Source organism: Cyanistes caeruleus, chromosome 11, assembly GCF_971803275.1.
Source record: "Cyanistes caeruleus chromosome 11, bCyaCae1.hap1.1, whole genome shotgun sequence".
Taxonomy (NCBI): domain Eukaryota; kingdom Metazoa; phylum Chordata; class Aves; order Passeriformes; family Paridae; genus Cyanistes; species Cyanistes caeruleus.
The window spans coordinates 17,001,637-17,017,124 of record NC_141711.1 but is presented as its reverse complement, the minus strand read 5'-3'; the positions used below and the strand labels follow the sequence as shown (position 1 = coordinate 17,017,124).

At 47.5% G+C, this 15,488-nt stretch overlaps 1 protein-coding gene across 5 annotated transcripts in view; it reads right to left on the bottom strand.

The window, feature by feature from the left end:
- DAG1 (dystroglycan 1) overlaps positions 1-15,488 on the bottom strand; it is a 49,874-nt gene that overhangs the window by 21,395 nt on the left and 12,991 nt on the right. Inside the window, exon 2 of one of the 5 annotated variants that reach the window (XM_086845112.1) lies at positions 11,955-12,063. The exons of 3 other annotated variants lie outside the window; for them this stretch is intronic. The gene's annotated coding sequence lies outside the window, so the exon portion shown is untranslated. Of the gene's footprint in view, positions 1-7,947; positions 8,760-11,954; positions 12,064-15,488 lie in introns of those variants that run through there. One more of the 5 variants, XM_086845114.1, reaches the window with a different exon arrangement.

Below are 15,488 nucleotides of genomic sequence, written 5' to 3'. Positions count from 1 at the left end.
CCCTACAACATTTCAACATGGTGTGCCCACTGCGTATTGCCACCACATTAAACGTGGTGAAGGTGCCCAGAAGTAACAACATAAAGGACATATGTAACATAAAGTAACATAAAGGACATATGCACAAAGAGAGAGCTGCTTTTTTCATCCTCATCCCTTCTTGTATTTCTGCGCTGCTCATCTCCAGCACATCTGGTGTCAGTAACAGGAAACCCTGACGCCAAAAAACAACCTAGGGGAAAAAAAACAAACTCAAACCCAAAACAGCAGTACTAAAAATGTGTGCTGGGCAGGGAAATAAGCAGCACTCCTGCTGATGGGGAACTCGCCTGCAAACTGTCACCAGCTTGTTGCTTTCAAGTCCCAGAGGCCACAGGCAGTTTTGTGACACTTGTGCAGGAAGTGGTCACCACCATCAACACCTTGCAGCAGTTTTTACTCTGCTAGAGCAAGCACTGAGATATTTAACTTTCCTGTAGCTGAGAGGAAGCTTTCTGCTACCTTCATTACCATTCTGTGAGAGTGAGAAAAGGTGCAAAGAGCCTAGTTTTTCTTTTTGCTCCTGTATTGCATCTGTTTGTCCAGAAGCTGGGCTACTACACTGCCCTCCCCAACTGGGGACTCCATTCCCAGAAAGCCTTCTTTTCCTGGAAGAGGAAAGCACTGAGGATATTCTGTAAGCACTTCAGCAAGTGCTGTGTGCAGGGGAGGAAGCAGCCTGGCAGTCCCAAAAACCCCCAGCCAGGGCACTCCTGCTGAGGTACATGCAAGGGGCACTACAGAGCAGCAGCAGAAGCACGAAGGACACCAGATCCCTTTTGGCAGCTGGAGCATGTTTTTTCTTTCCTGCAGAGCACATTTCCTCTGCAAGATGCTGTGGGCAAGACTTGTTCTGGAGGCAGCACCTTCCCCAGCCTCCTGCAGCCCTGGGGAGGGATGAGTATGGTACCCACAAGTGCCTCTCGACTATGCACTTCCACGCTGACAGACTTGTTGTTTGAAGACCATCTGGATGTCCCCCTGCTCATCCACCCTGCTGGACTGGTCCCTTGCAGGCTCTGTGTGCCACGTGCCCTGTCTCAAGTGTCCGCTGTGCCTGACCCGCGGCAGTGACCGGCAGCTGCAGATTTTGGCTAGGCAACACTCCTGACTCTTTGATGAAAGTTTCAGCAACCACAATCAATCCCTTCCTCCACTTTGTTATTCCCAGACAGCCAACTCAGATCGTATCTTCAAGTGCATTCAGTTGAAAGGAAACTCAGATATTATCTTCCCAAGTATTTAGAAGGCCTCAGAGATCTTTTTTCCCCTGTAATTACAAACATTACAGCCAGGTAGAACTGCCATTTGCTTGCTGCCAGCAGCCAGGAAAAATCAGGATATAAACATCCACCAACAAGCCAAAGCAGAGGGACAGCTTCAACAATGCCACCCCACACCTCTTGCATCCTGTGAGCCGGGCCCATCTCAAGGGAAAGCTGGCAGAGAAAAGTGATGGGAATCAAAGGTATAAAATGGATCCTTCCTGAAAGAAGATGGAAGAGATCAAAGTGAGATGCACTGGGACACTAGGGAGATGGGAAACAAGAAGCCACGCTCTCCTCTAATAAAAGGACCAGAAGCCAAACTAACTCAAACAAAATGGGTTTTCTTAAGGATCCAGTGGGGTCATGAACACGAGTGCTTAAACTTCACGTGGGTTTAAAGAAAAAAAAAAGGGGGAGGGTCAGACAATTTTATAGAAGGCAGAGTTACCAAGGCAGCGTTTCTGGCTCAAGCAGCACTTGATCCCGGGACAGCATTCAGGGAAATGATGACTCGCATTCCTCTCCAGGCATCTTCTCCTGGCTGTTATTGGAAAGGGCATATAGGCTAAATATACAGCTGCAGCAGGGCAGAGCAAAGGTCTGTTTGCCTCAGGGCATCCACTGTAATGTGGCTTTGGCTTCACTCCTGTTTCCAGTGCACAGCCAGCCAGAGCAAGTCCCCAAAAACTCTGCTTATAACTCCTGGTTTTGTCTGAAAACAGAGGGACAGTGTGTAAAAATCCTAATATTTAATTATGTGTTTAAGGGAATGTAAGCTAAAGGTTGTACTGAAATCCACAGGAAATTAAACTAGAAAAGTTTATGGAAAAAAAAGAAAAAAGATGTGACTAAAATTTCCTTCCATACAAATGCCATAAAAATGCATATTTTGAAGATAAACACAACAGATGTGTGTATATATATCTATATACACAGGCACACACACGCAAAAATGTTTTATAAGTTCCTACGGTTTAATAAAAACCAGAACTCAAGGCACCAAGATAAAACAGGGAGTTTTGACTCCAACTTTCTCTTTAATAAGGAAAGTCTTATATCATGCTGAATTTCTCACTCATTCTGCAATGAAGACCTTAGCAACACAGAAAAGCATTTTAGCAGAAGCCATCCCATCCTGCAGGAGAGCTGGGACAGAGGACACCAAGCTGGCAGCTGAGGCACCTGGAGACAAGGCAAGAAAGCACATGGACACAAGAAGTAAAACACAAGATGTAATTTTTTTAAATGTGAGGACTACGAGGCATCAGGGCCCGACCTTGTGTTCCTGAGCAGGCAGGTTGTTCCCCAGCAAGTGCCAAAGGACATGTGCAGGAGCAGCTGGTGTGACAGTCACCACTGTGTGTCCTGTCCCCCGTATCATTCACCATCCACCAGCTGTTCTGAGTCTAATTCACACCCGTTAATGACCTTTGATAGAAGTCACCGAGCTGGAAAGTGGGTTTCTATCAAAGAGGAGGTTTCTGCTACTTCAGAAACACATTTAAACCAAGCCACCATCACTGACAGGTGCAGCCTTTCCTCTGCCCCTTGCTCCAAAGGGACAAAACCATCCACAATTCTCCAGCAGCACTTGAAATCTCAGCCTGGAAAACACTCCCTCCCTTAAGCTGCTCAGCTGTACCTTGCAGGAGATGTTCTTTACAGCTGTAGTCATGAGCACTGAAACCAACGAGGCTAAAAAGATTTACATCTCTTGCTTGATTTCTTAATTGAATTAAAGGCTGAACAAAACCCCTTATGAGCTTTCAGAGAATCTACATGGAAGAGAAACAACGAATATCCTAATTGGAGAGGAAGCTTCCACTGGACATTCTGTCTTAACAAGTACTAAAGATTCCTTACAAAAAGACAAAGACCCTGAGGGATAAACTCCTAGGTCAGACAAGGCAGGAAATCTGGAGTTTCAGAGTACACTGCACATTGAATGGGTCACACAGAGGAGAGAGGTGAGATTCAGTGTCATTTTAGCCAAAGCTCTTCTACCCACCAGTTGTCTATTTTTTTAATATTTAATTTAAATAAATAAGGTACAAAATCCCCTCTGCCAAATTAGCAAGCAGAAGCTACCAGAGGGGTGAAAGACACACTGACAGACAGGGCAGTTCTGCAAATCACCTTCTTAGGAAACTTGATCAAACTTTCAAATCCTGTTCTGAAGGAAACCCTTCTGAGGCTGCACCTCTGGCCTTGCACTCGAGTCAGAAGGTTCATGGCAGGACCCTTGCCTGTGCTTTGACACATTTTTTTTCATCACTAGAACAAGTATTGAGCCTCCCTTGGACACGCTGGCACTGTGGCCACCAGGCAAGCACTGGCTTTGTTAATGGTACTGAAGCAGGAGCACCCAAGCGTGGGCAGCTTGAGCAGGGGATCCTCCAGTGCCAGGGCTGAGGGCTGCAGGCACAAAACCCAAATCTGAAAAGAAGAAAGTGTTGGTGGAGGTTTCAGAGTCACCTCAAAATGCTGTTTGGCTGGAGTGCTTTGTGGAGATACGACCACATTCCAAGGGTTTATAATCAAATTCTGTGTATTCCACAAAATTCCTCTGATAATGAAGTATTTCTAGCAGGTCCTTGGAAGTGCTTAAGCACTATCATTTCCTACAGGTTGGTGTCACAGTGCCAGGACTGAGGCACTAAGCAGAGGAATGGAGGCAAAACTTTGGATCTCTCCCCTACCTGCTGCTATCAAGGGGAGGCAAAGCACCAAGAGCTGACATTAAGCGGAGACAGGAACCAAGGAAAGCAACAGCAACAAAAAGCCATTTTCAGCACTTCAGCTGTGTATGCAGCAGTATTTATGTTCTTTGTGGCAGCGTAACTAAGGGCAGGCACATTCTGTTTAGAAACATCCCACCATTCCATCAGCTTTACCACCCCACCCTGCAGCTCCAAGCCAAGGCATTAAGATTCAACTTCATGGAGTTTCTCAGCCCTCAGATTTATTTCTCAGCTAGCAAGACTGCCACAGCTCTTCATTTAAATATATTTACCCCCCAGTGACTAATGCAGGGTAGCCAGGACATCAGCTGTGGACCTCCAACTTTTAATGTTTCTCATGAAAACTGTTCTAAATGCTTCTTGGCAGAAGGAGATAGAAATGTTCCAACTTTAACCATCAACCATAAAATGGGAAAGATGCAAAATGAAGCAGCATTGCTCCCATGTCACAGAGGCAGAGAAAGCTTCTGGAGGAAGAATTAACTCCCTAAAGATCAGCAGCTTCCAGCTGGGCAACACACTCTTTTAAACCAGCAGAAATTCAGGAGTCACTAAAAGCCATCAAATGAATAACCTCTTCCTGCAGGTGCACATTTTTATAGATGCCTTCTTTTCCTGGAGACTAAGATTGAAGGGCTGGACTGCTTCAGTGACATTCTCTGCTCCTCACAGTCACCTCTGGCCCAAGCTGGCCACCCTTTCCTTCAAAGGGCAAGTCCAAAAGCAAGAGATGTCCAAGAGCACAAGCTTACCAAGGCAGAAGGACAGTGCATGGCTTCTCAGGTCCATCTCCTTCCCAGATACTCTGGTGCTGGAAGAGTGGTTTAAATTACAAAGCAAAGATGAACACCTTAAAAGACCAGACACTAACAGAGCCTGCATCGCATTCCTGCTGCATTAATTTCACTGCATTATATTTGAACTAAATTATGTTGTTTAACTGCACCGTGTAATTATAAAATAACCCTCATCTGATTTTGACCATGGCCTCAATGGCTTCAGCCAGGAGCAGGGAAGACTGGAGCTGCTCATCATATGTCCACTGGCGCAGAGATGGCTCCAGCTTTTCTCCCCACCCTGCTCTGGAATTGAGAAATCAAGAGACAAGTTCAATTATTTCAAGGCGAGACCAGACTTATTCACTGCAGTGAGTATCAGTGAGATTTAGGCTTTTTTTAAAACACTAACATTCTGCCCCATCCATACAGATAACAGGACACATTCAGCCATAGCTGAAGCTCATTCCTTAAACCAGGAACGATGCATTCAGGATCTGGGCAAAAAGAGCCAGAGAAACAACTCTGACAGCACAAAGCCAGGTTAACTAAATACTGTGCAGGATAACCTGCTCCTCTCTCCCACAAAGCAATTTCAAGGGTTGCTCTGAGCAATCCCCCTGCAGCAATTCCAAAATAAACATCCTGCCATTCCCTGATCCCAAATTCCACAGACAAAAAAGTCCAAAGGACTTAAAAATAGGATCAAACTGTCCTGCTCAGACACCAGACAAGTTATTCAAAAGTGGGACCCAAGGACAAACTGGGTAAAGAGCATTCACAGGAGAAAGGGGAGGCAGAGAGACTGCAACGACAAGGCAAGGAAAACGTACGTTTTTCTTCTGTAAGCAGCCACAGAACCTGTGCAGTGTAACACAATTGCAACAGTTAACTAGCTGGCATGGTATCTGGTATCAGACCTCAAAAAATGGCCCTGAGGTTTAGCCACAGCAGAAAAAATCCAGTCATTTTTCCCTCCTCCATCTTGTACAGGTCAGAGATGTTGAAAGCAACATCTGAATGTTTATGAGGAAAAAAACCTCTAAATTACAGTGTATTTCAAATACTGTGAGCACAGGCTGCATCCCTCTATTTTGACTTGCAATGTAATTTTTACACAGGAGACCAAAGCTGCTTGCCCAGCCCGCTGACACTGTGTCCCACAGCTCCCTAGGTGACAGTCTGGATGGCTGTGAAGGGACAGCAGCACAGACTCACAGATGCACACTGACATGCAGATGGCAGCAGCTGTGGCAACTGAAGTGGGCAGATTAAAATATGAATTTAAGTTAAAGAGAAAAAATGGAATAAGGAGGGGCAGATCCTCTACTGACTTCTTTCTGCAAAGAAACACTGTGGAGAATGGGATGACTCCTTCTGCAAGAATCCCAAGAATGGGGGCAAAGTCATCAGAGCTCCAATGTATGCCCCAGGAAAACAGAGTCAGATGCCATTCTGAGGCAACAAGGAAAATTAAACCAGCACTCAGCTGGGTTTTGTAATACTTTGATCCTCTCTGAGCCAAGCATCACCTTTTCTTGCTCATTGTGTGTTCTCTGGACACCCAAAAACCACTCTCCCCTTCACATCTCAGCCAAGTTAGATGTACTCTGACTGTGCAACCCTTTATAACAGCAGTGCCCCTTTTTCCACTACTTGGAGCTCTGCTCCCACAGAACCACCCTCTCTGCCTTGGGGCACCCAGAAGAGAGCAGAGCCCAGCCCCAGTCTGTGCTGATGACCTCGGCAGAGAAATGACAACAGCCCCACTTCCCAGCCAACAGCCACCCACAACAGTCCTAAGCGTTCCCCAAGCTTGTAACAGCAGACAAACGCATCTGTCCTTAATCACTTCTGAATCCACCCCCCCAGATCACTCTCACTTTGATTTCGGCTCAGCACTCTTCTGACCTTCATCACTAATGCCATGTCCAAAACCCAGTAATTAGTTTAAGAGGGTATCCCATTACTTAGCACCCACTGGACTATCCTTGCTGTTCTCACAGTCACATTCCGATGGCTGCACCTATATCCCAGTAGGTCTGAAACACTTCCCAGAAAAACCTGAGGGCTCACTGCTCTCAAACAGCACAGGAGAACATAAACAGTTTAGCAAGAGCATATGGGCTCTATGGAGCACAAGCACCACAGGAAAAAAGGCAGTCTTGGAGCTGCAGGGAGGCTGTGGAGCTCTGAAGGTGTGTTCAGCTTGCCTTTGCTTTACAGAGCTGCTGCAGATGTGGGGAAACAATTAAACTGCTTATCACAGTACATCCCATTCAGGTTCCAGAGCTGGAGAGCAATTCCCATCCCCAGGTGGCAAGCACAGCAATTAGGTACCCAACAACATGCACCAAAGCTTTGCTTATGTTAACTCCAGTGGTTATACAGTATTTCCTTGGCTCACTGTCTTTGATGGATTTTTGGTTCAGGGATGAGATCAGGTAAGTCATGCAGGACCTTGGTGCACCTTGCACAGTATTTGGAGGGTGCAGAATGGTCCAGATGTAGGCAGGGAACTTAAAAGTAATTCACCTGAGCCAGCTACAAAGCCTGGTCACAATCCCCATTTCCTCATGTGGAGGGGCTGGGCTTAAAGTTCGAAAACGTAATTACACCACAGCCAGGATCTCTGCAACAGCCCACCTCTGAGGAGCAACTCTGGATTGGCCTCTTCTGAGCTTCATAATGCACTGTAGGGGGAAAAGTGGTTTTAGCAGCTCAGTCCATCCCTTATAAAGCAGAAATGCTATGCCAAAAATAACCTGGCTTACTAGTTACAGTCACCAAGCACTCACTCAGCAGCTCTCTGATCAGGGACCACACTGTCCACACTGCAGCATCACCACTGTCAACTGTTCAGAGCAAAGAAATCCAGGTTACAGATCACACACAATCAATAAACGCTTTCAAAGGTAATGATGATGCCTCCTACTGCAGGCAGCAGCAGCCAGACTGCCCCTCACTTATTCCTCAAGACCTTATGTCAGCCAGGAGCTTTGCTCACTGTTGTACACTGAGCCTAAACCCCCCTCTCCCAGCAGAGTATGATGCTGCTCTAGGTAACAAAGGCAACACCTAAAACCTCAAGGCTGTAAATAATGAGTTAAAAAGTCAGAATACCTGAGAATTAAGGCTGTCCATGAGCTGGTCCCAGCAAGTACCACAGTTTACTGTTTTTTCCCACCTCTGCTCCAGCTTCTGTCTGCCTTTGAGACAGGTGAGCCCATCACCCATCCATGACTGCCAGCAAGCAGCCCAGGAGAGACTGGATCCTGCTCCCAGCACTGGGATAGTGGGAGAGGCAGCACCTCCCTCCCTCTCTGATTCAGTCCCTCTGGCCCCGGGCTGGAGGAGGTCCTGGATGGACAGGATCTATGAAAACCAGTCTACAAAGCACCGGTGGACTGGGAGCCTTGCAGACGCCTGTAACCTGATAAGATCCATGAGATACAGGGCATTTTTGCTGCGAGGGGAGATGGCACATCTACTGCAATCAGAGCCCCGGGCTGCCAACCTCCAGTGCAGCCTTTGTGCCACCCAAGCACCTCTCAATGCGAGCAGTTAGGGGCTGTTTGGTTTTTAAATACTGGCAAAATAAAACTTAAAAAAAAAAAATCATCTTTTAACTCTTGGAAACGGCCGACCTGCTTCTGCTGAGAAGCTGAAACAAAACCGGAGGTAGGCACACAGCATGGAAATTTGGGATGGGAAATTCCAGTGCGAGCAGTTAAGTTTAAGAGTTAAACTGGACTCCAGTCTCTGGCAGGGAGTGTGATGGGTGTCACCCAGACACCGCTGCACCCTGCACAGGCAAAACTGTCCCAGCAGCTAAAGCAGGCCACCCCACACCCAGAGCGTGAGCTGGATCCGCTCCAAATAGGCGCTGATTTGGGAAAATGGCTGCAAGTGGGAGGCAGCTGGTCGGGAATGTGCTGCTCCCCGTGCCCAGCCCCGGCACAGCCCCCGCTCGGCGGGCACACAGCTCCATGGGAACCCGGCTCACCCGCTGCCAGCCGCGCCAGGCCAAGGTGCTCCAGGCAGGATCACTCAGGTAGCGCTGGGAATGCCACAGTGGCACCGCAATCGTTGTTTCATCTGCTGTTAAACTGCTCTAAAAGCTGAGAGCAGCACCTCCCAACACAAGCCCCCTTTAGCCAAGGTGGTGCCCTGTGAGCAGAGTTTGAAAAGAGCATTTTGCTGCTGGAAAAATTAACGTGTCTGAGATCTTTATTGTGTCCTACTCCTGCCTGCACCCTTATTCTCACTGCTTATTCCTTGGGAAAGCTATTTCTTTCTTCCACTGCTCTTTCACAAAACCAAGCAGCAATCTGAAGAAAAACTGATAAGAAGGCTTGGGGCAGATGTGCCTTCATTTTTCTTAAAGATAACTATCTACATCAGCAACGTCCCTGCAAAGGCAAATAAATCTCTGCAAACTGGAGCTGGGTGCATGGAGCACTGCAAACAACAGCAAGATCCTCGGCGGCTGAAGTAGCCAGGGAAAATACCTGCAAGCCATGGAAAGGAGAGGTCTAATGACATTATCTGCAAGCCTATGGCTTATCCCGAGCTTTGCAAGGACCAGGGCACAGAAATGGAAGGCATCCGAAGCACTGGCATAACACGTGAATTCTGACACAAGCACAGCAGCCTGAATGAAAGCTTGGAGGGAAAAGCATCCATAATGTCGTTTGTGATGGCAGGTTTGCTCTGCTTGTAACATACACTGCCAACACTCCCGGGAAAGCTGCTTAGAGATCAACAGATAAAGGCTTTTTGCCGCTCAGCCTGTTATTTCATGTAAATCGGGTTGCCCTGCTACAAAGAGGCATTTCCATATGAAGTGAAAGGTGCTCAAAAAATCGGGAGCAGTCACGCCAAGCCATGGCTCAATGGCTCTGAACCCCTGATGACCAGAAGATCCTGCTCCCCTTTTCACAGGTCCACAACTGCAATCCAGAGTGCCAGTCTTCTCACTCAAAAATGATCTCCTCAAAGCACCACCTCCTTAAAATAGGGTTTTTCCACTGAAATAACTCCAGACTCCTCTGAGATATGAAGTCATGTTTTGAAAAGCAACAGTGCAGAAAATTCAATTAACTAATCGAGTCTGTCTTCTGCTTGGGCACCACGGAAGCAAGACTTCCCAAATCCCATCCCTGAGATGTGGCATGTTATTGATGAGGTGTGCTGCTGCAACCCTTCCAGTGTGATTTACAGGGTCTGCCCCTGCCCCTCCCCTTCTTCTGGCCTCCTGGAGCAGGGAGCCCTGCACCAAGCATGGCATGCTCCAGAAAAGTGGGAAATCTACCCTGCTCTTAACTTGAACCTCAGTAGAGGCTGGAGGGAGTTGGAGAGGACAGGAGTAAACCAAGCTGGAGGCAAACAGTAGCTCTTTAGAGGAATAAACCACTCATCAGCCTGTCGTGATTGATAAGTGCATCTGCCAGTCCCCACCTGCTGTTCACATTCCTGGCATTTCTTTCTGCAGCATTTTTTCCCCAACTGCTGCAGAGGACATTTAAAGGAAGGGAAACAGGCCCCAGCTTAAACAAAATGAGATATTGGGCCAGTTTTCTTGCATCATATCGGGCAATCTGCTGAAGGGGTTTATTGCAGGAGCCCTTGCAGATTCAGAAACTTGTAATGGGTGCTACGTGCTCACCTTTGCTCTTTCCTGCCATCATACCTCTATTAAATTCCTGGCAGATAAAGCAGGAGGCTCCAAAAAAGTCTCTGCAACCTCCAACCACACAGCCAAAGTAATTTTCTGCACTGGTCAACCACTCCCTAGAACACAAGGGAGATACTCCTCTACACCAACTTCTCCAAAACAGAGAAAGCTCTGCTTTCCCTACAGCTGATGAGCACAGGCAGCAGGGAGAGCAGGCAGGACAGCTCTTAGGAGCAGCAGCAAATACTGCTGAGAGGGCAGAAGCAGGAGTTTCAGTTCTGGTTTTCAGTGCTGCATGTGGGCTAGGAGTTTCTCCTTCTCATCATTAGTTTTAACATGGTGAGAAGGTGATGGAAAATAAACCGGTACAATTATAGCAGAGGGTGGAACGTGAGCCTGCTTGTTGTCAGAATAGGAAAAAGCAGCTCTGAGGAGCCCTTAAGAGATTCAGTGTCTTAAGTTCCCAACCTCTCTGTCAAACTAGATCAAAATTAGCTATTAGGATCAAGTTTATTAGAGCACATATCCATACTGAAATCCTATCAGGCTGGTTGCTGCAGGGAGCCAAGGCAAAGCTGCATTTCTGGAGCTCGGGTGCCCCAGCACCCATCTGAAGTGATTTCCTTTCACTGAAAGATGAACTTGGACACAACTGCAAACAAATCTATGAGGTTTTACTTATTTGCAGTCTTTGGGGAAGGAGGGAGGAGGCAGCAAGAAACAATCGCAGCTTTCCCCACGCCTGGAAGAGTAGCAAAATGTGAACAAAGTTTTTATTTCAGCCTAGGGTGGATATTTCCATGGCAGGCAACACCACTCCTTAGGGCAGAGAGCACAGCAGAGCCTTTATAAATCAGGGAGAGTGCGATACAAAATGTGACTGACCCCGGACACTCCTGGGGAACAGCCCAATCCCGAGAGCTGTGGCTCAGAAAGGACACCCCAAACCCTGGGAGCAGCAGCCACTCTTCTGCAGATAGCTTTGGAGCCCATTTCCCAAGGCTGCCACAGTCACTCACATGAAGGAGCCCAAAGTCAGTGGTGGTGAGGAGAAGGGGAGGGCAAGCCAGGGGTGAGCAGAGTTTGATTAGTCGGCTAATGCGTGCAGCTGTCCTCCGGTTTTACGGCCCATGGAGGAAATTTAAACAGGAACTTTCTATAAATTAACTGCCCATAAAATGAGCATGTTTTCTCAGTGCACCAGAAGGTCGGGAAAGGTCTGCTCAGCCCCCCATTCCCAGGACACGGCCAACAGCCTCCACAGTTGCTGTTTCTCTTTCTGAAGCATGAGAACGTGAATTCAGCCCGTGCAGCAGCGAGCTGGCAAAAGCATGCTCGCAGAGCAATCAGAGTCACTCTCCATTCACAGTAAACTAATAATTTATCTTTCCCCTAAAATCCCCAATGCAATCCAGATGTCTAAGTAGTCTTTGTCCCAGAAAACAAACTATACCATGGCCTCGGAGAGACAGCTCCGGCTCCGCTTGCCAAAGTCCTCGCAAGGCTGTTTATTCTGCGGGAGTGACACACACATCGATTTCAGCTCCTGCCAGGCCTCGAAGCTGCAAGCGATAAGGTGGTTATAGACACTCTACCCCAAGCCTTCTGGTTTCCTCTTCATCAAGAGGATTATTTAAGAGTTGCCCTTAGGGATATTCTGTTGAAAAAAATGCACCTGACATGTTCCCAGTTTTGAGGAAATCAGGAGGATGGGAAAAGCCAGGGTGAAGCCAGTGCAGCAGCAAACACGGGAAATAAAAGAAATAAAGGAAATTACTCAAGGGTGCATGAGGAGGACAAGTGTGTGTGGTCACCCTGAGCCATGGGAAGACAGGCCCTGCCACCAAGGACTCTGGGAAGGGCTGTTTCAGCAGGAGACAGGCTGGCTCAGCCCAGGAAAGGAAGAATGAGGCATTTGGCAGAAGGGTTGAATTCCTCTGGCAACAAAGGTTAAGTGCACAGCTGCACCTGTCCTGGGGAAAGGGACCCATGCCAGGTGGGGAAGGAGATCACAGCCCCCCCAGCATCCTGTTCTGGGACTGTCAGGAAAGAGCAGCAAGTTTCCCGTGGTGGGGGGCTCAGCACAGAGCTCTTCTGTCACACTGGCTCTCCCAACCTGCTGGCAGCAGCCGTGGGCTGCAGCACGCCAGGGAAAGGCTGTCCAAAACACCTATGGAAATGTTTGGAAGAGTTCAAAATAGAGTTTGAAAAACAAACGCTGACCAGCCACACAACTCTTCCAGGAATATATTAAGTGTTAGTGTAGTTACATTCCAGTCCCTGAGTATATTTTCTATAAATAAATATTTTAAACCACTTTGTTTCAAAAATTATTATATTAGTCAAGTGCAGTGCAATGTTTCACATTTTAGACCTGTAGGCTGCCAGGCAAAATTGCTGCTGATTTTTTAAAGTGTGCTGCGCTACCTAGGGTATCACTTTAAGGTTTTCTTCAGGTACTTTTCTGCAAACACAGTTATTCTGTATTATAACATCAGGTCTCTACCAATACATCAAATCCTGTGGATTAAAACATCTTTATTCACAAACCAATAAAACCAGGTTTATTTTCAAATCTACCTTTCCCCCCTCCCCATTTTTACTGGCCAATAAGCAAAAGAAAATACACCAGTAACTTTGCATGTAAAGTAACTCTCTAAAGAACTAGGTATTTTTGTCATTGACAAAACCACACTACGTTCCACTGGCAGCAATTTCTGGGAGCTCCATTTGAGCAGTGAGCAGGGCTGCCAGGACTCAAGTACTGCACGTAACAAGCCAACTACACTGCAGACATGCCAAAGCTCCCCAAAGGACCTGCTCCTCTAAAAACGTGGCAAAGAAGCATTGTACAGGGAAAATGGATCACCCCGTGTCCTAACCTGGGTATCCTGTCTGCACACAGACCTCAACCCATGCACTCCAGCCCAAACATACTGCATTCACAGGGATATTGAGCCCTCCTGCAGAAGGGAAAACCCAGACACAGCCGTGGTGCTTTTGGAAGGCACTAAGCATAGCAAACAGCAGAGTATGGCTAAGGGCAGATCCCGCTCCCCAGCACCCATCCCATTACAGATACAGGTCCTTGAGCACCAGATACCACCAAAACACAGCTTAACCTTCAGAGCACAGACTTCCACTGGCGCTTTACAATACACAGATATTAATATTGACAAATAAATTCAGGCCTGCTTAATCCAAAACACACAGTGCTGTGGCCAAGCTTGTGTTTTGTTTGGAGAACAGACCAGACACTCTGAGCCTGGCTGCCTTACCTATTTTTGAAAGCCAGACTTAAGTCAACCCAACAGATAACAACCAAGCTGAAAGCCCAATCCTCACCACGAACCCCTCCTGCTCATCAAGCTCTTGAAACTGAGAGGGGGGAAAACACCTCCAGGGTACTGCAGTTATCTCCATCAGTGCTGTGGGGAGCTGGGGAGAACACATGCCTGCCAGGCCAGATACCTGGGGCAGGTAAGTGCCTGCCAGTGTTCCTCACCACTATCACCTAAATCAGCTTAGAGTAGCTCTGTGACTGCTCAGCAGAACAGGGCTACATGACCCCTCTATCTCCTTTTCCATCCTTACAGCTTAGGCTGTAAATTCTTCAGAGACAGCTGTAAGCAGGAGGTCCTTATGGAGCACTGCTGGCCATGGCTAACTGGGACCTCTGCAGCACTTCCAACAGCTCCAGGGTAAGCCTAAAAACTGTGAAAAATGTTAATTTCTTGCACTGGTATGCAGACTGTACCTAAGAAACTGCTTAATTGGACACGGGGAGAGGAATCAAGGCTGAAGTGCAGCGATTTGCATTAGGGATTTCTGTCTTTGGTGTATGGTAGCCAACACACACCACATAATTGTAGGGGACCTTGGGGTGTGGAGACTTGTGAGGCCACTGAGGTGACACCTCAGAGATGAAACTTCCTGTGTAGCACAAACACCACGTCTGGGTATGGATGCAGCAGAGTTTAAAGTGATGAGCTGAAAGAAAGCAGGGCTGTTACTTGGCAATGTGGGCAGAGAAAGGGAGGGATATGGGCAAGGAAGAGATGGGCTCTGGAATAGGAAAAAACTGAGAACAAGGTGTAAGATAGAGTAAACAAGGTGTAAGATAGAGAACAACATTCCTGTTGTAGGAGCAGGGGCACCTACAGACAACTATGATCCCAAAGAACAGACTGAACCCCCCAGGATGCCAGGGAATGCCCCAGACAACCTGCTGGATTCTTCATGTGGTCTGTGGCCAAAAGACTTGCTGTGGGAGGGCCAAGTGGGGTGGACTTGCACACTAACACAGAGTGCTGTGGGTGGGAAGGGTGACAGATCTGCCACTCAGAAGTGGTGCCATTTGTCAGATTGAGCAGTAATAATTATGAGCTTTAGAATACTAAGTGTGCAAAATGCTCTAACTGGAAATTAGTACCAGTGCTGTTTATTAGCGAATCAATTAAACAGTCAATAATTCAACTGGCTTCTTGGTGGAGTGTTGCTTTTTAATAAACACTGCAGCCCCTGGGATCAGCTGCAGCTCCATCCTGCACCCCCAAAGGGGATCAGCCCAGGGCTCAGCAGGATCCCCCAGCCCAGAGGTTGGGGCTGGCTGCTGAGCAGGTACCTCAGTGGTGAGGTTAAGCCTGTGTGGGCAGAGACAATCTGGGCTGCTTGTGTTACACATTTGCACAACACTGACCCACCACTGAACACTGTGCACACCATGGAGTGAACACACCACTGGCCACACTTTTAATTACTTCTAATAATAAACTGGGATAAAGAGCTTAGAAGTTGGAAGTGCCTGTGCAAAGCACACCTGCAATTAAAGGTGCACTCCTCAAGCACACCACGTCAGCAGGAGCAGAGAGTTGGCCATGCAGGGACAGGGATGGGGGCCTCCATGCATCCTCCCACTCTTTGAGCAGGACTGACCTAAATCCTTCCCTTTTCAGACTCCGGTGGCAGGAGGAAAATGAGCTGGTCT